This window comes from Colias philodice, chromosome 27, assembly GCF_061535455.1.
Source record: "Colias philodice isolate Cphi_HAF_F1 chromosome 27, ilColPhil1 Martin Lab GWU primary, whole genome shotgun sequence".
Classification (NCBI taxonomy): Eukaryota; Metazoa; Arthropoda; class Insecta; order Lepidoptera; family Pieridae; genus Colias; species Colias philodice.
In genome coordinates this window covers 6,813,366-6,839,949 of record NC_143112.1, presented here as the reverse complement: position 1 = coordinate 6,839,949, position 26,584 = coordinate 6,813,366, and the positions used below count along the sequence as shown (strand labels likewise).

The 26,584-nt window shown below is 32.1% G+C and overlaps 1 protein-coding gene across 2 annotated transcripts in view; it reads left to right on the top strand.

Annotated features, from left to right (window-relative positions):
* Nucleotides 1-26,584, top strand: part of nrm (neuromusculin) — a 361,740-nt gene that overhangs the window by 163,369 nt on the left and 171,787 nt on the right. The window lies entirely within an intron of this gene.

The following is a 26,584-nucleotide window of genomic DNA, read 5'->3' as shown; positions in this document are numbered from 1 at the left end:
ATCAAAATAGGATAGTTGCATGTTGAAGCGGCTTTTCAATAGATAATTACAATTACCTACCGTGTTGAATTATTTTAACTATCTACTTTTTGCTGAACAACTAATTTAAAAAAGCTACCCATCCAAACTGTAACCGCACCTACCGTCGCTTAACCTCACTAATCTCTATAATTTAATTACTCAGTTATCACAACACAAGCATTACTTAATACTCTAAATGTTCGGCTCATCTTCGCATAATTACCTAAATAGAGTGTTGAACCACTTTATCATGTACCTATTACTTAGGCTTGATACGCACTGGGTGGTTTGACTGCGCGTTTAAACGCGGTGTTTTTATAACATTCAAAATTCTGTAATTTGAGGTGAAATAAGATGATTTAGATAAAGCTCAAAAACGATGTTATTTTTTCTCGAAGAGAACGTCTGTTAACAATTTAAATAAATTTGCAATGGCAACATATTTTTTCCATTACTATAATCATACTGTAACCTTTCAAAACAATAACTTATAATTAAACTCTTCGGTATCGATCTTATTATTTTATAGAAGTCAAAGATTATCTCGAGATTATAACATTCACGAAAACAAATGCTGCGTTTCGTCCCACGCGTAAAGAGCCTAACGCGTTGATGAGTCTGAAATTTAATAAAGCCAGCGTCTCGTGGAGTACTGACATAGAGATTTTAGAAGGTGTCAGGGGGTAAGATTAGGGGCATTACGAACTCAGCGGTTACACCCACTTTAATCCATGTAAAAAGTGGGGTATGTTTCAAGTGTGCTTAACGTTTTAGGGAGGTATCGATGTTTTTAAAGTGATAAATTTGTTAAGTATTTAATAAATTGTTTAATGTGTGTGTGTTATTACATGTAAAAGATTGTTAGGATGTAGAATAAATGATGCATTATATTTGATGATAATGCAAATATCATCACAAATTATAACGTTGTACTTAGATATTAGACGCCATCTTTACTTAAACATAGATAATAGATATTCTTTACCATTCGCAACAAAATTCAACAAAGATTCTTTCTTTCATTTTAATAATGATTTACGATTTATAAATATAATTTTATTGATTTATGTCTAATTATAATTAACAGATAACATTATTCAATACGATGTTACAATATATACCTTAATGTGAGCTTTACCAAATCTATCTCTACGTGAGTTGTTTAAATGCTTACATAATTTACTATCAAAATTTGTAGCTACAATCCAATAAATAAACTCAAACTCAAAATCAAACACAAATATAAATAAATAAGAGCTGAATACAATCGAATAAAACTTTATATAAAAACTAGCTGCTCCGCGCGGTTTCACCCCCGTGGCTCCACACCTGTTGGTGGTAGCGTGATGATATATAGCCTTTAATCTTCCTCGATAAATGGGCTATCTAACACCGAAAGAATTTTTCAAATCGGACCAGTAGTTCCCGAGATTAACGCGTTCAAACAAACAAACAAACTCTTCAGCTTTATAATATTAGTATAGATATAACTCAAATTTGTTCATCAATTTCATAGCTATGATTCTACAGACTTACCCACATTTACATAATTACTATTATAATCTATACATATAATAAAATCGTAGGAAAGTCAAAACTGTACATTGAATATTTTTTTAAAAGAATACTTGGGCCGTAATCTATAATCGATATAGAAGCCAAAAACATAGTTTTTAGAATTTTTGTCTGTTTGTCTGTTTGTCTGTTTGTCTGTTTGTCTGTATGTTTGTCCAGGCAAATCTCGAAAAGTACTGCATAGATTGACTTCAAATTTTGCATGAATATTACTAACAGGTCGGGTGAGGCTTTTTTAAACATATTATCATGCTATCACCTCCGGGGGAGGAGCTGTGAACCTTTATTTTTCTTACGTATTCCGTGTACTACGACAGCGTACAATCTAAAGACTCATATTTAAATGTTGTTTTTGAGTAAGCCACGCTATTATCTAGCTTTACACTATAAAAACTACGTCATTTATGTAATTTTGGCAGAGAAACAGTTAAATTAATCTTAGCAGTATAAAGACAAATTAGAAACAGCGCCATCTATGAAGTGTTATAAAAATCAAACACGTTAACTATTGGAAAATTTGTTTTTGAGTAAGCCACGCTATTTTCTAGCTTTACAGTTGAGACTATAAAAACTACGTCATTTATGTAATTTTGGCAGAGAAACAGTTAAATGAATCTTAGCAGTATAAAGACAAATTTGAAACAGCGCCATCTATGAAGTGTTAGAAAAATCAAACACACGTTAACTATTGGAAATTAATAATCAAATCACGCATATATAAATGTTGTTTGACAATATCTAGATTGACACTATAAAAATTATGCCATTTAAGTAACTTGGGAAGAGAAACATAGTTTAAAGAATGTAAGTTGTATAATGTTAATTTTGTAACAGCGCCATCTATGAGATTTCGTAACAATCAAATCAATTTAGATGTTAACACTACTGAATACACAGTTGGAAATTAATAATTTAAATATAATTATGTTATTTATTTAACTCTTTAGCCCATATCTTCCCTTCCCTATAAGGTATATTTCGTGTAAATAATAAATATGTATACTACATTTTTTTAAAGTGAGGGTAGATGTTTATTATTTTAAGGGCTGATTTTTCAATCCTTGGTTAAAACTTATTCGTCGAATAATGTATAAAACTACATTTTAAAAACGTTTTCTAATTGTCCGTATTTGACAGTTTACGTGACATTTTAATATTATCGTGTAATACTTTATTGGACGGATAAGTTTTAACCAAGTATTGAAAAATCGGCCCTAAGTAAAGTAAAACTAGACACCATTATCATTGACGGTTATCTGATTATAATATTTATCGTTATGGCTATCGAGGTACTGACCGTACTGGGATCAGAGTACATGATACAGTTCATCATCCGGGATTGCTAAGAGCATTTTAACACTGAAAAAGATGTTTTCTTTGAATCGTAGTTGCTTCATTTATTTATTTTTAATCATTTTACATAATATTTTTTATATTTTATAAATATAATATCATTTTCATTATTTAAGTAGATAAAATAAATTATGTAACGGTTTTATAAGAAAACACAGTATATTTATTAGGCGACTGTGATTTCTTCCAGGCAAAAGATATTCATCAGCTCAATAAAATTGAATAGTATGTTGTTAGTTATTCTTTAGATTCACAATTGTAATCAGCATTTCCGCAAGCAAGTTGTATCGTAGTTTAGATATATCATAGTTTTGACATATTAAAGTTCCAACAAAACCCTCAAATTTTTGAGCAGGGTTGAGCAAGATAATTTGAAAAATGTGCCGTGTTAAGTATTATAGAAAAGGTTAGTTCGTTGGTAATTATTATTTCTTCTTCATTTACATGTTGTTAGTAAAAATAAACTTTGACTGACAGTCAAAGTATATTTTAACTAATACTACTTAATATCTATTATACCTACTTATGTTCAGTATTTATCTGTATTATTCATCATCATCAGCCCATATACGTTCCCACTGCTGGGACACGGGCCTCCTATGAGGGTACAGGCCATAATCCACCACGCTGGCCAAGTGCGTGTTGGCGGATGACACATGTCATCGAACTTTTTAATTCTTCGACATGTCGGTTTCCTCACGATGTTTTCCTTCACCGTTCGAGCAGTGGTGATGTTACAACATGCGCAGATAAATTGAAAAATCAATTTATTTCCTGCGCGCTCGCCTGGTCTCGAACCCCGGACTTATCGATTCGAAGTCCGAGTTCTCACCACTGAGCCACCACTGCTTATCTGTTGTCTATTGCTTGGTAATTAATATATTTTCATGTCGTATACCTAATTATAAACATAAGTTTGATGTGTAATTAGTTGGATTTATTTTTACACACTCACAGACTTATATTTTATGTTAAAAGAGTGTTAATAGTGTAAATCATGATATTTTTTCACAATTAATAATAATCCTTTTTTCTAATGGTGTTGGCATTAAATTAAACCGCGCTGTCGTTTCGTTCACAAAAAGTGATGTTATGAGGAGCATATTCGGTCCTCATATCATAAAAAATCTGTGCGAAAACAATAAACACGTGTGAGGCCCTCACGGCAGATCGGGGCGGTCTGACGCGAAGTGGGGACAGCGTTGTCACTGTATCACTCTTGCCACGCTGTTCAACAGACTTATTCGATAGTTCAGTTTTGTGTTAAGACCGCTGTGACAACCAACCCGTGAGACAACCAAATCCGGTCTCCCCTACTATCCCGTGAGACCGAAACCCTCACTGAGAGGGTATGACGTCTCACAGCTGATCGCAAACGGCATATTGTACTATCCCGTGAGACCGAAACCCTCACTGAGAGCGGAATTACGTCTCACTACTGATCACGACAGTCATATTTTATCTCGAGAATCTGAAACTTTACTCAATATGAAGACCGTTTGACAAATGATAGGGTGCATCATAATATTATTCGATCTCTTGAAGATGAACATGAGTATAAGCCATTGCTTATACTTAGTCATTACTAGAGTAGGGACGCGAATATTACAATTATATGAGACAAGAACGATTAATAAGTTTGTTTAATGAAAGATTAAGAATTGAAACTATTCGGTCTCTGGAAACGGACGAATAGCGAGAGGCCGGCCGTCTTACTGCAGACAGATTTCGTCATAGTCTTAATGACTTGAGGTAAACAATCTACGAATTCGGTGGTGTGGTCTGACAAATATAAAAGTGGGTTTGCTTATAACCTCACAATTGATTACAGATCATCTTCTGTAAAGGCGTAGTATGTTCTTTTTGTAATGCTTTAAAGTGTAGTAAGGAGTCGGCTTTCATTTGAAGATATACCGGAACCTTTGAAATCACTACTTTTAGAGGAACATACTGTGCAATGTAAACTGTTATTAGACAATATTCGCTCTTATAGTAGCGCGTTTCAAAATATGATCCTTTGGTGCTCAATAATTATCAGAAGGTCCGTTCATGCTTACTTTTAAGATACAAGGTCAAGTTTACCATTTGATAGGATCCCTTTTGCCTGTAGGCCAACCTAAGTTTGTTTAACTCTGCAGGCATCTATACTCAAAAAAGGTGTTCTACAAAAATGTTTATTACACATTATCTATAAATGATAGGATAAAAAATATATATAGTGATTCAAAACAGATAATTAACCTAGCTATATTCATACAAAGTGTTCGTATAAGATTCATGTTTTTAAAATTATGAGGCTATTTCAAAAAGTCTAAATCTATCCCACTTTTACCCTATATTTTGTATTCGACTACAACGAATAGTGGAATACAAGAAATCAATATTTCTCAAATTTAAAACTGAACTCATTTCACAATTTTAGAACAGGTTAATTCGTATGTATGCAGTTTTAAATCGACATTAGAAGCTTTTCCTCAAGATGGTGATATCGGCACTCAGGAACTCCCTGGACGTGTTATAACGCCCAGGCCACAGTATTACAAATTTTTCCTAAAATAGAGCAACGAATGTATTTTCGCATAGCAACGGAGGGGAACTCGCGGGGGGTCAAGTGACGCGTCACGCGGGCCACTTACCACAAACATGCTTAGTTTGTGGTACCGAGCGCGAAAGAAAGTCATCGTGTTTTTAGTAAAGTTAACTAACGTAATTTAATACTTAAGTACATATTCTATAATGGTGTGCTCAAACTGTTAATCTACATTTAATTTAGATTATTATATTTTGATACTAAGTAATGTAGAATTTAAATCACATTCATTCATGTTTTCTTCAGATTTTAAGATTTTCTTATCAGAGTGTTCAATTTTAATGTAAGTAGTTAAATTTTATAAGAGACAATAATTAAGAACATTCAAAAATAAAGTGTCACGTATTTTTTTAAACGACGAATGACGAAAAACGACCTAATCGCGGACGAAGTCGCGGGCAACAGCTAGTAATTATAATATAAATATTATAAGTATTAAACACTATTTGAATAGTTTTTACTTTTTTAGGTCAATACTTACACTTTTACCATTTCAATGTATTTAAAATGTAACATTTTTAATGTAATTCTATAAAAACATTATTTTTCGCTACAGTCGCTAATTATCTCGTTTGTTGACAACTTTATTATTTTATAATTAAGTATGTTTTGTTTTCTTTGTGTGGTTTTTATAAACGTTAATATAATTAACCTATATAATTAATTAAACACAACCTTGTCTATCTTACATAAAGAAAATGTAAATTACTGAATCGATTATGATGAGATTTAGTATAATTATGATGGAGCGTGACAAGTGCTGAACTCTGCTTCTTAATCTCCAAAACGGCTGGACCGATTTTGATCTCATTATACATTTACATAATATTATTAAAACATGACTGTAAAATCTAAAAACTATTCTCAAAGAACTTATAAACGTTATTAAAAATTACTTTACATCAGCAACTCTGATATAGTCGGAGCGTGCAATGTTGATACTAGCAAGCGTAATCCCGTATACCGCGCTCAAACAATTTTAATCCTTGCACAGTTTCGTACTTATTAATTGTGCTACTAGATGACGCTCTTGTATTATAACTACGTGGTAAAGTATTATTTTTAGTGTGTTTTAGTTTTTTATTGTATAGAGGAGAACGCTTAGGTAGGAAGGTATCACATCACAACAGAAAATCGGCGTGTAATGGTAACATAAGCATGCTACTGGATTTTTAAGCTAGTAAAAATAATGCATTTTATTTTTAAACGTCATGTTTTATTGACTTATGACAAAACAATCGATATCAAGGCAAAATTACCTGCCCCCCTAGTCAAGTGGCTTTCTATTAGCGTAAAGTTCAATAGAATAGATTATGAATGTATGAGATTGACTTAATCAATCGTCGTCGTCGTCGTAATCAAACGTCAATCTCATACATTCATAATCTATTCTATTGAACTTTACGCTAATAGAAAGCCACTTGTCTAGGGGGGCTGTTTTATTTTTCGTTCGGAATCGATTTCTGAACTGAAAAATAGTTTATTTTTATGTATGAATGGATATTTTAAATCATTAACAGATTAAGCAGCTAAGCTGTAGCAGATAAGCTGTTTATTTATCAAGCTTTACATGCAGATTCAACTTTATTTGTATGGATGACTAGATTTCCGCCCGCGGCTTCGCCCGCGTATTCAAAGGAAAACCCGCATAGTTCCCGTTCCCGTGGGATTTCCGGGATAAAACCTATCCTATGTGTTATTCTGATGTATAAGCTATATTGTGGTAAAGTTTCATTCAAATCCATTCAGTAGTTTTTACGTGAAAGAGTAACAAACATCCATACAAACTTTCGCCTTTATAATATTAGTAGGATATTTTTAATGAATTTTATTATAATGAGAAATGGTTTGAATGAAGTATTAATAGCGGATTTAAATCGCGATTCATTTATATTGCATCATCGGTGCTTAATGGTTTAAAATATTTTTCTTTCGGCTTTATCTTTATGCATTTATGCAAAATTCATAAAATGTTATATTATTCCATATAGTAAATGAAAACAGAGTGTATGTACCGTGTCAGAAGTGAAACTTCAAAGATTCAAAGATACCAAAATCGTCGCCTTACGTCCATGACGTGACGGTATTGCCATGACGCGACCTTGAAATTTTTGAAAAAAAGTTTCACTTCAAAAATATTGAAAATGTACTAAACTATATATTTTTAACAGCTTTAGCCCGTGGTTTTACTCTAGTGGAATATGGAAAACAAATAGCCTTTGTGCTAGTCCAGGTTTTGATTTCCTTTTTTGATAAATTTCATGCAGATACGAGCAGTTTTTATGTGAAACAACAAAGTAAAAAGTAAAGTAAAAAAAAATGTAGGTATTAACTTCAAAATATTGATTATTTCTTGAATTTTTAAATGGTAATTTCTAAAAAGGTTTATTGAACTGAAGGCAAATTATTACCTGTAAATGATTGTAAAATTCAACGTATGTGATACAATACATTTTTCGTATAGCTTTAGCAAAATGTTCATACTAATCTAGTAATGCTTACTACAAATACACTTAGTTTCTGATAACATTAACCTATCAAATTATAAAACCTTCCTACTCATATAATAAATGGGAAAGTTTGTAAGTATGGATGGATAGATGTTTGTTACTCTTTCACGCAAATACTACTGAACCGATTACAATGAAATTTGGTATATGAAGACCCAGACTAACGCATAGGCTACTTTTTATCCCAAAAATCCAACATTAACGGGAACTATGCGGGTTTTTCTCTGAAAACGTGGGCGAAGCCGCGGGCGGAATGCTAGTCGCATTATATATTTTTAACCCTATATTGTTCATGGCGCAGTTAATTTAGCCGTAAAGCAATCGTGATAACGTATCGGAAAACAGTTTGTGTTGCAAATTTCGCTGGTGAATTAAATTATGGGCGAATCGTGGGAGGGGGATATAAAAAGGAAGACCATAAAGAATGCTTATGTTTATATTTATATCTTTTTTGTGTAGTAAAACCACTACATTATTTTTTTCAACTTAGGTAATAACTATATAATACAAGTGATATTTAAAACTACTGAACTCATTTTGATGATCTGATAATTAATATAATTTATTTTTATTGTTTCTATTGTTTCTAACAATCATTTTAAGATTTATTTATTTATTTACTCTTTATTGTACAGTCTTATAAAAGTAAAACAAAACCATTTAAAATGTACAAGTGGCTCTAAACTTTCAAAGGTAAAATACGTTAAAATATGAAAAAAAAATGCGCTAAAAAGGTAGTTTCTGTTCTCAAAACGACATGAATAGCAAGCTTATAAATAAAAATCAAAACCATTTCAATTTTAATTCAATCGCCGAAGTACTAATTGAAAAAGTTTCAGTCAAGCCTAGACATGTCTATTCGAAATTTTAATACGTACGACATATTTCGAAATACCAGTAATTGCTACGCCGCTGTTGAGAGTTTTGACAGCGTCTACTGTTTATTTTGTTGTGTAGCTTTTCCTTTTTATTAGGGACCGTATCATTATCAATCACTGTTTCAATTTTGGTGAGAATTTGCATTTATAGCGTTTTGAGGTAATTTTAATTTACCTACTGAATAAATGAATAATTTTTGGTGGTAATAAATAAAAAATACTCAATCTCAAACATTTATTTATTCAATTAAACTTCTTTTAGAAGCACTTTCGAATCGTCATTACATATTTTTAACATTTACCACCGATTCGGAAAGCAGTAATTTCTGATTTTTCTCCATAGATATGGAAAAGAACCGGCAAAAAACTCGGTAGTTGCTCTTTTATAATCATGTCAATATTACAATTCAATTTTACATAATATGTAACTTATATCTAACTACATAATATATCATAATTTGCCAAAGAACTGTCCTGTGGTTTACGCGACAACCCTCCATGGATTTTCATCTTCTATATAAAAAATATTTATGATAAATTTCTCATATTATTGACCTACTTCTAATAATGTTCCCTATCCATTGAATAATATTTGACTTATTTTTCATTTTCTCAAGTGGCAGCTCCCGTTCCCAGTGAAGACGGATTCTACAAATGTCAAGTTATCAACGGATGGTCAGAGACTCTAAACCATCGTTTAAGTTAGTGATCGTGTTAAGCGTACTTTGACAGCTCTGTACTGGGGAAAAATCAGTAATCTATACTTAATATTATAAAGCTGAAGAGTTTGTTTGAACGCGCTAATCTCAGGTACTACTGGTCCGATTTGAAAAATTATTGCGGTGTTAGATTTATCCCATCCCATTTATCGAGGAAGGCTATAGTCTATATATCATCACGCTAAGGAGCTGAGTACTACGGGTAATACCGCGGGGCCCAACTAGTATTGTACATAATAATATATTGTTGGAGCTTCTCGTTCACCGACATTAGGAGACTATACCTTCATTACTAAATGCAAACATCAAATTTCAATATTACTGTACTATTCTGTATAAAACTCGAAAATTATAAGTCATAGAAAAAATGATTCAACCCTGACATATTACAGTCCATTGCCATAATTTATAGCCTCGCTAACTGTGAGGGGGTTGCTAGCAAAAAGTCGACAAATCGCCTCTCGAGGCGTGGAAAGCGCTATTTTTCTTAAGGATTGCGATGGCACTGTTTCATGGACAAATATAAGAGCATTTATGTAATGTATGGTGCAAGACTGCAGATTTTTCCTGAAATAAGCGAGTTGCAGCTTGCTGTTAGATTACGTAATATGTTACGTTGTAATATTTTTAATAATATGTACTTTTTTATATTATTTTACGTTTAAGAATAAAGAAAATTGCTTCCTTTTTTAATTAATTTTAGTTGAGGCGTACAGGAAATGATGTTACATTATAAATTGACTAGCTTTCCGCCCGCGGATTCGCCCGCGTTTTGTAAAAAAACCGCATTGTTCCCGTTCGTGTGGGATTTCCGGGATAAAACCTATGTGTTGAACCAAGTTATTATGTATGTGTCTAAATTTCGTTATAATCGGTTCAGTAGTATTTGCATGAAAGAGTAACAAACATACATACATACACATACATCCATCCTCAAAAACTTTCGCATTTATAATATTAGTAGGATATATAATTTTGAAAAGTAGACACAAAAAGAACTAGCAAATTAGACGACGACGACGACGACGACTATTGTCGACACATCCCCTTCAAACTTAATATATGCCAAGTTTCGTAGTGCTAATAGACAATTTTCTATTTCATAAATCTGACGTTAGTGCTTAGACGTGATATATGTAACGAAATTGTGTTTAATTTTACTGGGAAATGAAAAATTATGGTTTTTAAGCATATAACTAATTTATGTATGGAATAGAGGCGTTGGTATAGTGGTGAGTGCATGCTTTAAAACTTAGGCACCCGTTACACGCTCAATCCAGATCACGATCCAAGTCAGGTGACGGATTGACGAATCTTTATGTGGATCGTCGCGACATTAGATGGTCAATCCAGGTCATATCAGTCCACTGTTCGACATTGTCAAATGCACACGCATTCACAACCACTAAATGGATCTGAATAAGAACAAAGCTTGTGCAGCAATAATTATTAGTCCATTGAAATGTTTTTCAGGCCTAATCTTGCGTTTTTAGAGGACGCAATTTTATTTTTTTTATATGTAGGGGGGTCAGTGTGAAGCTAAAACCAAGTTTGTGGGGTCGCCACCCTTGTCCCACGACCGCCATCTTGAAAATAGCGGTTGAAATGGTTTTTACGATATATCTCTTAAACTATTTATCCGATAAAAAAATTGTTAACATTATTTGTTGCAAATTAAATTCTCTACAACTTTGGTCCAGTAAGTTTTTGTTGTAGAACTATAAATAAAAAAGTTATAAGCGAAAATGTTCATTAATTAGAGTTATTTATATTTTTCAATAAAACTTTTTTTTATCATTTTACGAAGAAATGATAAAGACCATTTTTGTAGATTATTTTTCGAGGAACAACTTTTATTTACAACATTTTTTAGCTGCAAAACTAGCCAGCACTTGTGGCCGGGCCGGAATATCGTCGTTATTGTCGTCCGACTCCATCGCGCTCCGAACGCAGACTGACGTAATTTGACAGCATGTTACATTACACGATCAATCTGGATCTCGATCAAAGGATCGAGATCGTTGATTTCAAAAAATCTAGATATTTTCTGATCAGATTTTACGATCCGTCAATCAAATACATTACACAGTCAATCTGGATTGAGATCAATGATCATGATCAAGGATCACATTCTAGATTGAGCGTGTAACGGGTGCCTTAGGATAATAGGTTCGATTTCAAGTGTTTCAAATGGTATAAATTATCTATACTTAGTCTTTTATAAATTATATTATTCATATAAAAAATAAGAAATAATTCTCCAACTTGCAATTTTAGCACCAGCTAAAGATAGAGTAACATCTCTATACCCGTATTTAAAATCACACATAAATTTGTTTATTCATTTTGTATATACAGACAGCCATTCACATATTTAACACCACACCACGTGTTGAAAAGTAAGTAAAACTAATAAAGCGGAGCGTTCCTGTAACTTAACTAGCAAATAATTATACAAGTAAATGTATCCATAGTTAAGTTACCAACTTTAACTTAGTTTGTCGTTATGTTTGACGTTTCACTTGAGTTATTACATAAAGTTGGATATAAACATTTGTAACTTCAAGGACGAGGGGAGGTAAACATCGCTGACATCAACGTGATAGTACTAAGCCTTATTTTGAAATAAATTTAACTAACTGTGCCCCGCGTTTTTGCCCGCGTGGCTCAGCTTATGTTGTTCTTAGCGTGATGATATATAGCCTACGTGCTATAAGCCTTCCTCGATAAATAGGCTATCTAACACCGAAATAATTTTTCAAATCAGACTAGTAGTTCCTGACATTAGCGTTCAAACAAACAAACTCTTCAGCTTTATAATATTAGAATAGATTATTACTAATGTATCTATACTAATAATATTCATCATCATCAGCCCATATACGTTCCCACTACTGAGATGCGGGTATTTTATCATCGGGATAACTAATATTTTTATTTTATAATATTGTCAGGTTATTTGTTTGAAAGCACTAAACTCAGGAATTACGTTGCCGATTTTAAAAATACTTACATCGTTGGATATGATGACTCTGGATACTTAACTACCTTGCTAGAAATAAATAAGAAAACAGTTTCTCAATTTCCTGTTTATCCCAATAATAATCCCAATTCCTTGGTTCATAATCCTACTTATATTATAGAAATGAATCGCAAAATGTGTCAGTCAGCGCATAACTCGGGAACGGCTGAACCGATTTAATTAATTATTTTACTTGAAGTACGAGGACGGTTCTTATTTATTCTACGGGCGAAGCGGGGGCGGGCCGCTAATATAATAATTATTTAGTAAGATATTTATAAGTTTTAATAATACGGTAACATATTATATCTACATAAAAAGGTGATGCGTGTGACAAAATACTGTATTTTCTATAAATAACAGTATTTTGGTAATAACTGTATTTTCTATAAAAACAGGCTTATATACTGCTTATATTTATTTTCACTATATCCATAGTGAAATATATATCCATCCACTATATCCATAGATGATCTACCACTAACAGTGTACCCGTCAGCCTCTCAGAAATGATGATAACTGCAAAATATTCTGACACACCATCGAACCTACGTCACAACGTGAGTCAAATACAAAGCTAAGCGTGACTTGCGGCTTTTGCTGCCCAATATTATGTGTCAAGTGCGGTATAGCTCTTATACTATGTATGTTAAGACATAAGCAGTGTTATTTCCAGTTTGGAAAAATGACAGCGCTATATTGGTACGGACTAACTAATGAAATGTTACCCATTCGCTATGCAATGGATTAGTTACTGCAATAAGCTGTCTTCTTTTTATGATTGACATTTCATGTGAGCAAGAGCAGGACACAGCTATGGTATAAAATGGTAGAAATTTATCCATTGTTTAACTTTTTATTAGTAAGGCCGTTAGTCTAGCGCCATTACTTTCCCACATTGGATATAATACTGTTGGAACGAAGTTCCTAATCGCGTGGTAGGTACGCTGCATTCATTCACTTATTAAAGTTATAATTTTACTCCTAAATACATCATGGTTACCCAATGAACGATATCATTGAAAAAAAATAGTTGAACTAGTGCCATCTTGTGACGGAGTCGGAGAACTTGAAAACTTTTTTTTCAATGAAAATTATCATGATTTGGGAAATGTAAATAAAAAAATAACTAACAATTATAGTTAGCGACAACTGCTACACATAATATTATGGTTTTGAAAAGATAATAATATTTTTAATGCCTTAACAAATTCAAAGAGATGATAAAATTCATCTACGTATTACATATTATTATTATAGAATCTTTGAATTTATCTTTGAAAACTATAACACTGATTCCAATAATGAAATCATTGGTTAATACTGAGTCGGGTCTAATATGGAGTAAATATGAAACACATTTATTGTATCTAAATTAAATTTAGACCGCTTCTATAAAAGCTTTCTGCTGTATGTGTTCATAAGTAAAATAATCTTTGACTAAGAAATTTTTGTTTAAGGAAAAGCATATTTCATAATTTATATTCTATAAATGTGGGTAGAATGTATAATTTATAAATAATAGAGCAAAAAAACTGTCGACGTGAGGGATTTGGAATGATTTTTATGATCTAGATTCTAAATGGACACCAGGGCCGGACTTGACGGAATGTTAAATTTTCCCCCTTCCATAGGAATTTTTGTATTTTATTGTATGTAATTCATTACAGCTTTCTCATGAATGGAAGTATTTAAATGAAATAATTGACAGTTATTTTTATTTTATTTTTAAGAAATTTGATATAATATGGATAAGTAAAAACAATTAACATATATAATATACAAATGTCGCTAATTTAATGTCAATTAAATATATAATTGTATTATTTACGCAAATTCATGATTAATTAATGTGAAACTTTATATTTCACGAAGCAATTAAAGACGCTCAAAAGCAATTACGATTTTAACTTCTAAATAAGAGATCATGAATAATAATTGCTATTGATCTATCTTTTCAACTGAGTTATTTAGTTATAAAAATAATGTTTTGGCAACTGATAGTCTCCTAAAATAAAAATAACATATAATATATAGAAATATTATGTTATGATTATGTTCCTTATCAATATCAGCTGATCGATTCCATATGAGATTGTCTATCTTTTTATCCTGGCATAACAGAATATAGCTGGTTTTGTATTTAATATTAATAAACTTTGAACTATTAGTAGTGCTAGTAGTTTTAATGTAATATTTTTTTCTTAAGATCTTCTTTAATAAAGAAGAAAGAGAGAAATTGAGCTGCTGTTTCTCTTTTACTTCTTTATTTCAGCGTACCTACTTTGTACCCAGTACGTCCCTGTTATAGTATTGTAGATAATGCCTATTTTTTATTTGTCTAGACTGCAAATAGTATCTCAGACAATTTTGGAGCCTGCAAATATACTAAGCTTATAATACGCAATGAGATTTGCTGAGGTTCAATTATATATTACTTATAGGTACGTAGCTCTACCGACTGTGAACGAAAAATGTGTAATTAAAGTATTTATTAGCTGTGCCCAGCAGTTTTCAGCAGTTTTTGCGGTTTCAGTGCTCCGCTCCTGTTGGTCTTAGCGTAATGATATTATATAGCCTATAGCCTTCCTCGATAAATGGGCTATCTAACATCGAAAGAATTTTTCAAATCGGACCAGTAGTTCCTGAGATTAGCGCGTTCAAACAAACAAACTCTTCAGCTTTATAATATTAGATAGATAGCTTTACCAACTGTGAACGAAAATGTGTACCTAATTAAAAACTTAAATGTATAGAATTTATTTCAAGACGAAATAGTATGAATGTTATAATAGGACCTGGGTTCGATTCCCGAAAGAGACTTGTAAAAAAATACATTAAATCGATTGCTTAGTGAATCTGTAGATTTAACCATACAAACATAACACATACATCACTATAATTATTATCATCGTAATATGAGTACAGACTATAATGACAAAAATGATATCTATCAGTTACAAAAAACAGCATTAATCTCGGACTATGTTAATAAAATACGGACAGCATATAAATCACGGGTATTGTACCCGGAAGATAGTGACGTAGAAAAACGATATGCTATCCGTACCTACACGATTTTTATTTATTTTTTCCTATCATTCAGGGATACATGCGGACGGTATGATTTATTTGTGTTATATTAGAATGGGCTTCACTGTGTGGATTTTAGTTCGAATGGAGTATTGACTACAGTCCGCTCGCTTTTATCAAAACCTTTGAAGCTATAGTTATAAATGGACATTCTACTAAATGTAGGTAGGCTAAAGGTCCGGGAAGTTGATGAAAAACAACTGCTTCTTTTTCCAAGAAATCTAAGACACTCGACTAAGATATTTGATTAACTAGCAGTCCGCCCCGGCTTCGCCCGTGGTACGTATTTACGTTTTCTCTACATAAGAACCATCCTCGTACTTCAAGGAATATAATAAAAAAATAATTATCGAAATCGGTTCAGCCGTTCTCAAGTTATGCGCTTACCAACACATTTTGGGATTCATTTTTATATTATAGATTAAGGGCCGATTTTTCAATGCTTGGATAAAACTAATTCGTCGAATATAAAACTACAACTTTAAAAACGTATTCTAATTGCCCGTACTTGACAGTTTACATGACATTTTAATATTGTCATGTAATACTTTATTGGACGGATAAGTTTTATCCAAGCATTGAAAAATCAGCCCTAAAAAACGTAAATCATCACCAATTTACAACCTACAATATCAGACATAAAAATATAGTTATTATCTATTCTTCTAGGTAGTTGGCGAAATTAAATTATTACAATATATTTTTTACAGAGTTGGATCAATATATCCTCTGATTAACGAAAGATAAATTTCCTTTATCAATTGTAACAAATTACATTTAATAGAACTTTGATCGCAATATTAATTATAAGTACATAATTAATTTGTTAAGAAAATGCTGAAAACATCAAAGAATTAATTTTGTGTAACAATTTAATAAACCAGATACAATCTTATTTGAGATTGCTTAAACGTTGATTGGTTACTTGTTTCGTTAAATAATTTACGTAAATTTCGATTTTTGATATTAAAAATTAAAATATATTAGAGCTTGTAAACTGTTATCAAAGGAAATTCAAGTTAAAAATTATGTTTCCGAACTATCTCCAGATACAAAAATTATCCTATTTTATAGCACTGTTGTGACGAAAAAGAAAGACAAACAAACACACTTTAGAATTTTAATATTAATATGGAAAAAAGGATGAATTGAAAAGAATGCCATATGACCATATTTTATTAATTATATTATTTCCTTAATTATTGAATACGTTGCAAAATGTAGCAGAAGTTTTCTGCAAAGGAAAGTTCCATTACAATCGGTCCATACCTTTCGAATTAACCAGATGAAAATATATATTATTTGGGAAAAATTCTAGCAAAATAATAACAATTACCAACATTTAAAACAGTAATACAAAAATGAACACCTAAATCTAAACAAGCCGTCTCAAGGAAAAGTGTAATTTCAGACGCCCAAGCGTATATGAATAATAAACGAAAAGGAACTTTGTTACATTTGAATAAAGATCAATTTACATTGCTATTAATGTAAAGCCGAATCGCCACGATGTTTCCCGAACATAAATATCCGTAAAACGACCAATTACAAACTTGCACATTTATTACCGAACTTGTAAGAAATATTTCTTTTTCATTGCCATAGTTTTAAAAGGTTCAAGTGAATTTATGGAAGTATTTGTTTGATAAGTTGCTTTTGAATTTGGCTAATAGAACTATTTCTGTGCAAATTAGCGGGAAAATTAGTTTTTAACTTTTTTGCGGCAAATAAAAATATCCTCCATAATTATTAATATCCTTTTATAAGTCCGTCTTGTAAATAGTTTAAAAGGAGGGTCTTATATTTTTTGAAATTAAACTTTTTTAGGCGCGTTGAAAGTATAATTTCAAGGTCGCATCATAGCAATACCGTCACGTCATGGAGCAAGGCGACGATTATTATCTTTGAATCTTGCCAAAGAAGTTTCACTTCTGACATGTATGCTTTGCACCCACGTTCTTTCTTACACGCAATCATGTTTCAACAACTTATTAAAAATCAAAGCTTTGCAAAATAAAGTACAGTAGGTATACAAAGTCAGTGTACACAGTATACAGCAAGTTGCAGACGCAAAGTTGAACATGAAGCAACTTTGTAATTGAATTACTGAGATGTACCAACATGGCTTTTTATTTACATCGCTTGTATTTCAACAATATTTTTAGTATAAGAATATTTTTTGTAATATCAGAAAGTAATCAAATATAAGGTGGAAATAATTGTATATTCCTGCACTTCTTCTGATTGATTATATTTATATTATGTACTAGCTGCACCCCACGGTTTCACCCGTTGCTACGTGGTTACACGTGGCTACGCTCTTTTGGTCGTAAGCGTGATGATGTATAATAGCCTTCCTCGATAAATGGACTCTCTAACACTGAAATAATTTTTCAAATCAACCAGTAGTTTCTGAGATTAGCGCGTTCAAACAAACAAACTCTTAAGTTTTATAATATAAGTGTGGATTGAAAATTACATCTTTTAGGATTATTTTTACAATAACTACAAATATAAAATATTTCCAAAAGCTACAGCTGTCACGAGTTTTATGGATGGGACCCTGTATCTGCATTTTAATCAACTCAAAATCTTACTATGTGCAGATTAATTATATTAGGAGTAAAATGTATGAACATATTAATTAAACAAAGTTATATTAATATTACACCAAAGAGTAATCAAAAAATAATTTTCACAAAGAACACAAACAGGTAATACGCTTTAAAACTATTTAATACAAACTTATCCGACAGCTAAAATGAAGCAACTTCCTCAATAGAGTCATGAACAAAAGCGTGATTTAAAAACTTTTTCGGATTACTCCAATTTGGGTCACCATGCAAATATTAAGAGGTACCATAGTATAAAGACCAACAGTAAGCCAACTTCCGGCGTTGAGGAGCACACGGTACCCAAACTCGTGAGGCGCAGGGTTTTGATTTATTTATTTATGATACTTCATTGTACATTTGTCAGGAATCGAAAATAAAATATGAACACATAAACTTGGAAAGTGTACAATAGGCGGCCTTATTGCTTAAAAGCAATCTCTTCCAGGCAACCATAAGAGGTTGTTACTTGTCAAGTTGATATGTGAAATAATTGTATAAACAAACTCCGCTCACAGCAATGGCACGGCCCTCACGAGACCGGTGTGTGAGAAGGAACCGAGCGGCGTTGTGTGCGTGAGTCAAGCTTGCGTACGTACATGAACGGGGGGCGTGGCCAAGCGCTCCGCTTACATACAAACGGCGCGATTTACCTTTGTTCGAAGATAACTTACTTCTTTCTTTATACTATGGAGGTACTCTTACGTATGACGCTTTCGGAAGTTACGGTTTCATTGCATTTTTTGTTAATGGCTTTTAATTAAGTGTGTTCAGAGCGAGCGTTGTATGCTTTGTGTTTATGTTATTGTTTGTAGGGACAGATTATTGTATTGAGGTGTAAATGCAGCAAATAAAATTTCTGCGTTTGTATGATTGTGTATAGCTATATCCTGTTATTTTGATGCTAATGTAAATTATTATAATAATAGTATTATAAGTACATAATATATAGTGCGAGGAGAAATTATCAAGTTAGTAAATTGAAGAATAACCATGATTGATTTGAAAAGTATTTACTTCTGTAATAATTTTATGATGTGTTTGATTAGATACATAATAGTACGATGCTTGCAAATTCTAATTTAAAAAAAATTGTATGTTTCGAAAAAAGGAGCCGCTGTTAGCCGAAAATAAGCCACTTCATCTGTTTCAGACATTTATACCTATAAACACACATAACAATAATATTAACCTTCTCTGTTTGCCTCTATAAACGTAAAATTTGTAAAAAAAAATATGCCAAAATCGTCGCCTTATTCCATGACGTGACGGTATTGCCATGACGACATGCCAACGCGCTTTAAGAAGTATCACTTCTAAAACTCTATACACATCCACGTACCTGTTTACTCCTCACGTTACGGGAAAACATGTAAATCAGTTATTCCGTGAACGACCCGATATTATCCGCCACATTAGCATCTTGCCATAAATCGGCGGCTAATTTGCCAACTTTTGCCAACCGCTGAGCGGTTATGGCCGAAGTTTTTGATGTGATTTAATACGAATGATGCTTGTACAATGCGGGATTTTTATTTAAGGCCTTTTCGTACAGACATTGTTTTTTTTTTTTGTTCAATGAATTATTGGGTTAGATGGGCGAGTGCAATGCGTTTTGTAAGGAAGATATTTTAACGTTTTTCTAATGGATTAAAATTTACATATTATAATACTAGATTTCCGCCCGCGGCTTTGCCCGCGTATTCAAAGAAAAAACCTACAGAGTTCTCGTATGTCTTATTCTGGATCTTCAGCTACCTATATGTACCCAATTTCATTATATAGCTCTTTAGATATACTTCGCTATATTTTTTTTTCTTTTATATAAAATTTAATAAATTAAAGCTTTAATATGCGATTAAATTTTTCATATTCGTAAGCTATATGACGAAGCCTTAACAAAATTGCCTCAAAATAATGGCTGAAAATAAGTCTTAGATCGCGTGTGAGAGACGACAGCAAAATTAGGTTTTTTTACCAAACTACTGTATGGTCACTAACGCTAACGTTATTTTTGAAGCTTTCAAATAAATGTTGAGAATATTGCTTGAAGTTTTATTTAACAAAAATCTATCCTACTTAATGTCACTACATATTTTAAAACAAAGTCATCAGTTAGTCTGTCGGTCTGTCTGTTCGTGGTAAACTCGAAAACTACTGCATCGATTTTCATTCTGTTTTCACTAATGGATAGCGTGGTTCTTGAGGAAGATAAATATTATAATTTGTTCAGTTTTAGAGCATGCGGGCAAAGATGCGGGTGGAAAACTAGTCTTATATATAAAAATGAATCGCAAAATGTGTTGGTAAGCGCATAACTCGAGAACGGCCGAACCGATTTCAATAATTCTTTTTTTATTATATTCCTTGAAGTACGAGGATGGTTTTTATGTAGAGAAAATGTAAATATGTACCACGGGCGAAGCCGGGGCGGACTGCTAGTTGTAAATAAAAATGAAAGATTAGATTACTTTTTTTCTTACGAATTAACTTAATTATCTTCGACCGTTTTAAAATTGATTTTAATATTTCTATGCTTCTAATTACTATATGGATAAATAAACATTTATTTTAGTTTGAAATAAAAGAAACGTTTTGCTATGATAGTTATATCTAAAGATTTGAATGTAAAATTTCTGCACAAAGGTACAAACAATATTTAAAAATTGCTAACGAACACTTACCAGTTTCATTCGATTACACATGAATAACCGAATAACTTTTCATTCGAATGCAATAAATAAAAATTCATTGGAATTTACCAAATGTAGCGGAGTGAAAGCTTACGTCAAAATACACACAATTCCAAAATGGATGCGGCAATATTGAACGGTATTTTCGAAATGTCACATCCACACGCTTATGTACATTATGTGGATAAAAGTTATTTGTAATATGAAGTGTTCTATTATATTATGGTGACTGGTAAGCGCAGCGGTACCTACTAGTCTTCATAGTAAAAGAAGAAAACATTTATTATTTAGAAACGTTTGTTTCGACACAAAAGAAGAAGGGCTGTGTGCATAAAAACAGACGCTACTCTGAAATCAGCTTATTTATTTTAAAACAGTTCACACCTGTAAATGATACAAAATAATGTTAAAATTATGTCAAATAAAAAAAAGACGATAGAGAACGTCCTTTTTCGAAGTTGGTCAACACAAAGCACAAATTCAAACTATAATAATATCACGTCATGATCGTTACAAATAATCACCATAAATCATAATATTCTACAGCTATTTATTTAACCCGTATCGTTAAGACTATGACGTCATTATCATATACGTCAATGTTACATAAAAGTTAAAACGAAGCTATTTTGGCTTCAAATTATTATATTGTGACGTCATACTTATGCGGCGATTACACCTAACGAGTACAGTGGCGAGTCAGTGTCCTCGGCCGAGTGCTCGGTTGGTATAAACACTTCAACGAGTGCTCGGCCGAGTACTCGGCCGAGAAGAGCGGCGAGACAGTCACTAGAATCCCAATTTGTTTACTCGGCCGAGTACCCACTCGCTATCCCGCTCGGCAGGTATAAACACGCACTCGTCGCGTCACTCGGCCACTCGCCACTCGTTCGTTTCGTCATTGTATTTTTTCAAAGAATTATTATTTTTATTTATTATTTCTAATAAATCCCACAATTCGTTAATAATAACTGGTAACAGCCGATTTAAAACCCGTTTAAATTCTTTTTTTTTTCGATCCATTGCAGACGTCAGCATCGTGATCAAAACTGAACTGACTCGCCACTAGTGAAATAAGTGTAAACACCCACTCGGTTCGGCAACTGTCTCGGCCGAGAGCGTATTTACTGACTCGCCACTGTACTCGTTAGGTGTAATCAGCGCATTAGATTGGGAAAAGGTGTTTTGTTTTACCTTGAAAGATTGTACGGAAATAAAGTTTTGGAAGTTGTTTTTTAATTTTTGTTTAGATTTCTATTTTGTAGTAGAAAAGAATGTTCTGCTGTTTCTCCGTCCATATCTAGGATTAGATCTTTAAAACTACGTAACTAATGCAGTTCTTTTATAGATAGAGTGGTTCTTGAGTAAGTTTTTAGTATATTACAAAAACAGACAAAGCCGCCTGCCGAAATCTAGTATTTGAGAAGAATAAGAGTAAGAGTTTCATTTAGTTTGTCACACATGCTTTAGATAACTGATAAGTTCTAAATTATTATACCTATTTTAAGAAACACACGTAAAAACATAAATTTTCTTACACGAACAAGTCTAGTTACCAAAATGTTAACAAAATGTAACTCGCTAATTAGATCACTAAAAATGTTTTAATGAACACACGAAACAGGGATTTTCGCGAATTTTCTGATAATAAGTGATAAAAAATTTCAACTCACTAACAAGCTCAACTTTCCTATAAATATGAAGTTTAAATTTAATTTTAACTATATTCAATATGAAAATAAAAAAAATTCTAAATTATTATTTCGTAGTCTATTCTATTGAACGCTACGCTAACAGAAAACCACTCTTGTATCAATATTAGTGTAGTATTATGAAGGCAGGATAATCTTGTGAGATTTAATATCGTCAAAGTAATAAAATAGTTGCACTTTAATACTTTAGTAGGATAGTGATTTAAAGTGTTCGAAACGTCGGGAAAATAATATAATGAATAAATCGCGTTTAAAATCCGTTAAAAATCTTTAATTTCTAAATAAACAGTTAGTAGCAATCTCTATTAATATTATAAACCTGAAGAGTTCGTTTGTTTGCACTCACTAATATCAGGTCCGATTTGAAAAATTATTTCAATATTGATAGCCCATTTATTGACGAGGCATCATCACGCTAAGACCAATCAACGCGGGACTGGTAAAACCGCGGGGCACAGCTAGTATGTTAATAAAGTGTTTTATCAATAACTAAAAATGATTTTACACCCAAAAAACTGAATTTTACACTAACACGGCTCGACAAACACTGGATGCGTTACGGCTTATATCGATTTTAAACGATGTCGACAGTTGACAGTTCAATTATCTACTCCATGTGCTAGATGGTTAGAAAACCTACAGTTTTAACGGAATTTAAATGACCTTTACTATCAGTTTTTTAGGAATACAGTTAAATGTCGTTTACTAGAGAAAGGATTGATTGACGAGTGATATGAGCTTATAAACTTATAACGAATAACTATTTTGACCATAATGCTATTTTGTTTTGTTTTAATTGAGAATTTTTAAAAGTATTCGTGGTTATGTAGGCATAGTAATAGGCAATGTTTAATTTTTATTCCGGATTAATATAAGTGAAGTCCCGTACGTCCCCTAGTGGGGTAAGGGGCAGATGTATTATGCATACATCTGTTTCACTGATCGATTTTCTTTAGGGACAAGTTGATCAGCCTTCGCGTCCTGCCAGACCGAGACATTTTTTTTTCTTCGTCTCCACCGGGAATCGAACCCAGGCCCCTCGGCTCACGCGTCAACCACTGTACCAAGGAGGCGATCGCGGTCGGGATATTATTATGTTTAAGTATATATTATTATGTTTGTCTTTCTGTCACGTCACTATTAATGATTTTTGTGTCAGTTAGGAAGCTAGAGAATGATAGGCTAAGCTACGGTAAAACATATCATTTAAAATTCGCAGAAAAATTTATAGATATTATAAATGCGAATGTGTTTGTTTATGTGTCTTTATATCACGTTGCAATGGAGCAGATTATTCTGCAACATATTTATTAACAGCATTCAGCGAAGCCGGGATAAGATAGATTTAATAAAGGGCGTCTAAATACGTGCAAATTGCGTTAGGATTGTAATTTTATTGTTACGGTCATAATCCTCGACCCTCAAGGATCGGTCATCTTGATCCTGGATTATTTAATTTTGGATGGAAATTCCAGTTTGACTTTGGTGTTTCTGTTTGTGTTTATACTGAGCTGGGATTTAGGAATTTTTGTTCAAAATGAGTGTTATATGAAAATTTTGATTTGAGGAATTAATAAACTTTTTAACGGAGAGTTAAGTGTGGAGGAAATCGTATGGAACTTTTTTCAGTCGAAATTATTATATTCCCTTGGAAAATGTTTAAGACAGTTTTGGTGGTGTTAGTAATAAATAAAAATGCTTCTCTGTTGTTCAATATTGTATATATAGTAGCATAGTATGTGATCGTTATAATAAAAATAGATCCGATCCACCCAACTTCGACTGGTAATTCGTTTATCAAATAATTATAACTAAAAAAAATATAGCTCTACCACAACTCTACCTACATGAAAGTATTTTCAAAATTGTTACATCCTTTTTTGGGCTTAATCTGTACATGTAAAATACAAAATAACTATTATCATAATAGGATGATGATGTCAGAGATTGAACAATAATCTAAAAGAGCACAAAAATCCATTTCACAGCAACAAGGGTATTCACGAACGGATTATGTTTCGCATCTCGGAATAACGTCTTATGTAGCGTAGTAATGTGTAAGCTGAAAGCGATTTTATGGTAATGGTGGAAGGTTTAATTTTGTATAACATTTAGGTCAGGACGAAATAAGAGGACATTTTATAAGATAACGATGCTTGTCCAAATTTTTTAATTTTTTTTATCAGAAATAAAATTAAATAATACAAACATAAAACGGGATAGTATACGATATGGTTTCTGGTAATAGACTGGAATTGAAAAATGTTAATATTTTCTTGTACACCAAGGCAGTATAATATAGTTTTACATTTTACTTAAAATAATGAATCTAGTTAGGATTACTTATATTGAAAATACGAATTCACGAAAGACGACGGTCTTTGCTTATGTTAACTTTACGCCAATAAAAACTGCCTTTACCTATCTAATTATATATTCTTTCTCAATAATTATTCTTGTTTTATCTTTCAGTATTTTTTGCATGACAGAGTAACAAAGAAACATATTATCTTATAAATTTTTATTATAGGATAGAACAAGCACATAATATTTTTTTTAATAAATCGCTCATAACTTGTACCACAGAAAATATATAAAGCTGTTTGTTCATAGCATACGAGCCAACAATATTAGGATTACGTAGTTAATGTCATTTTCTGTATTCTTTCACACGTGTTTCTATAGTCCTTTCCACCTAAGATGATTTCTGTGACACATCGATTTTTGACACGTGTAGAGATGTCGGTTACTGAAATCGTATCAATTGTTTCTGATAATCGATAATATTCTATATGGAAATGAAATCGATTTGAATAAAGTACCAAAATTAGTTTTTTCGGCATTTCGCCAACAATTAACTAAGGAAACTTAGCAAACAACAGCAACAAAAAGCCAACAATAACAATTAGTAACAATAACAGAATATCACGTAAAGTATCAATATAAAAATGCAACTTGTATACAAGGCTGACGCACTCGTACAGACGATTGACTCCATTAACAAACGATCACAAGATGGGCGCCGATTATATGATTTTCCAACTCTATGATTTTTCAACGATCCATTTCATGTACACGAATTGCGTAGGTATTATATTTTTGTGTTATTTTATTTTATTTTTCATTATATTAAACTAAACAATACTGTTTTTGATTTATAAGCTTAAGATGTTTCATTTTTATATTTTTGGTAATAATGCCGCCATAAAATAAAAATATTATGCACTAAAATTATTTTGACTTTTTAAACATAAAATTCGTAATTCGGAACACGATGAAGTGTCACAGGAATCATCATAGGTGAAAAGGACTATAGTTAGAGTCTAGGATTTCTGAATCTGGTTGAATAAGATTTGAAGGAAGATGTTTTAGAATTTATCTTGGTTGGTTTTTGTATTTTATGTTTAGGTTTTGTAGTGTTCTTTCTTTGCATGCGAATGTGTACTATTTATTTATATTTTAGTTTGTAAATTTTTGCTTTAATGTGTTTTTACACGATTCTTTCGTTCAAAAATTCCCAAAAATATTTAACGTATTTTTTTTAACCAGAAGTTTACTCTTTTCATAGTAAGCTACATTTTAATTGTTTGATAAAAACTTAGCTATATTCTGTTGCAAGAGGAGAGACTTACAAACATAATTATTTAATAAATATTGTATCAACAGCTGCTATACTTATTTGATATAATTGTTGCAACATATTCTATAATTTATATAGAGTCAATACCCAAAGACATACCTACATAAATAATAGAAACTAATGGTCAAATTCGCGTCATGGCAATACCAATACGTCATAGAGTAAG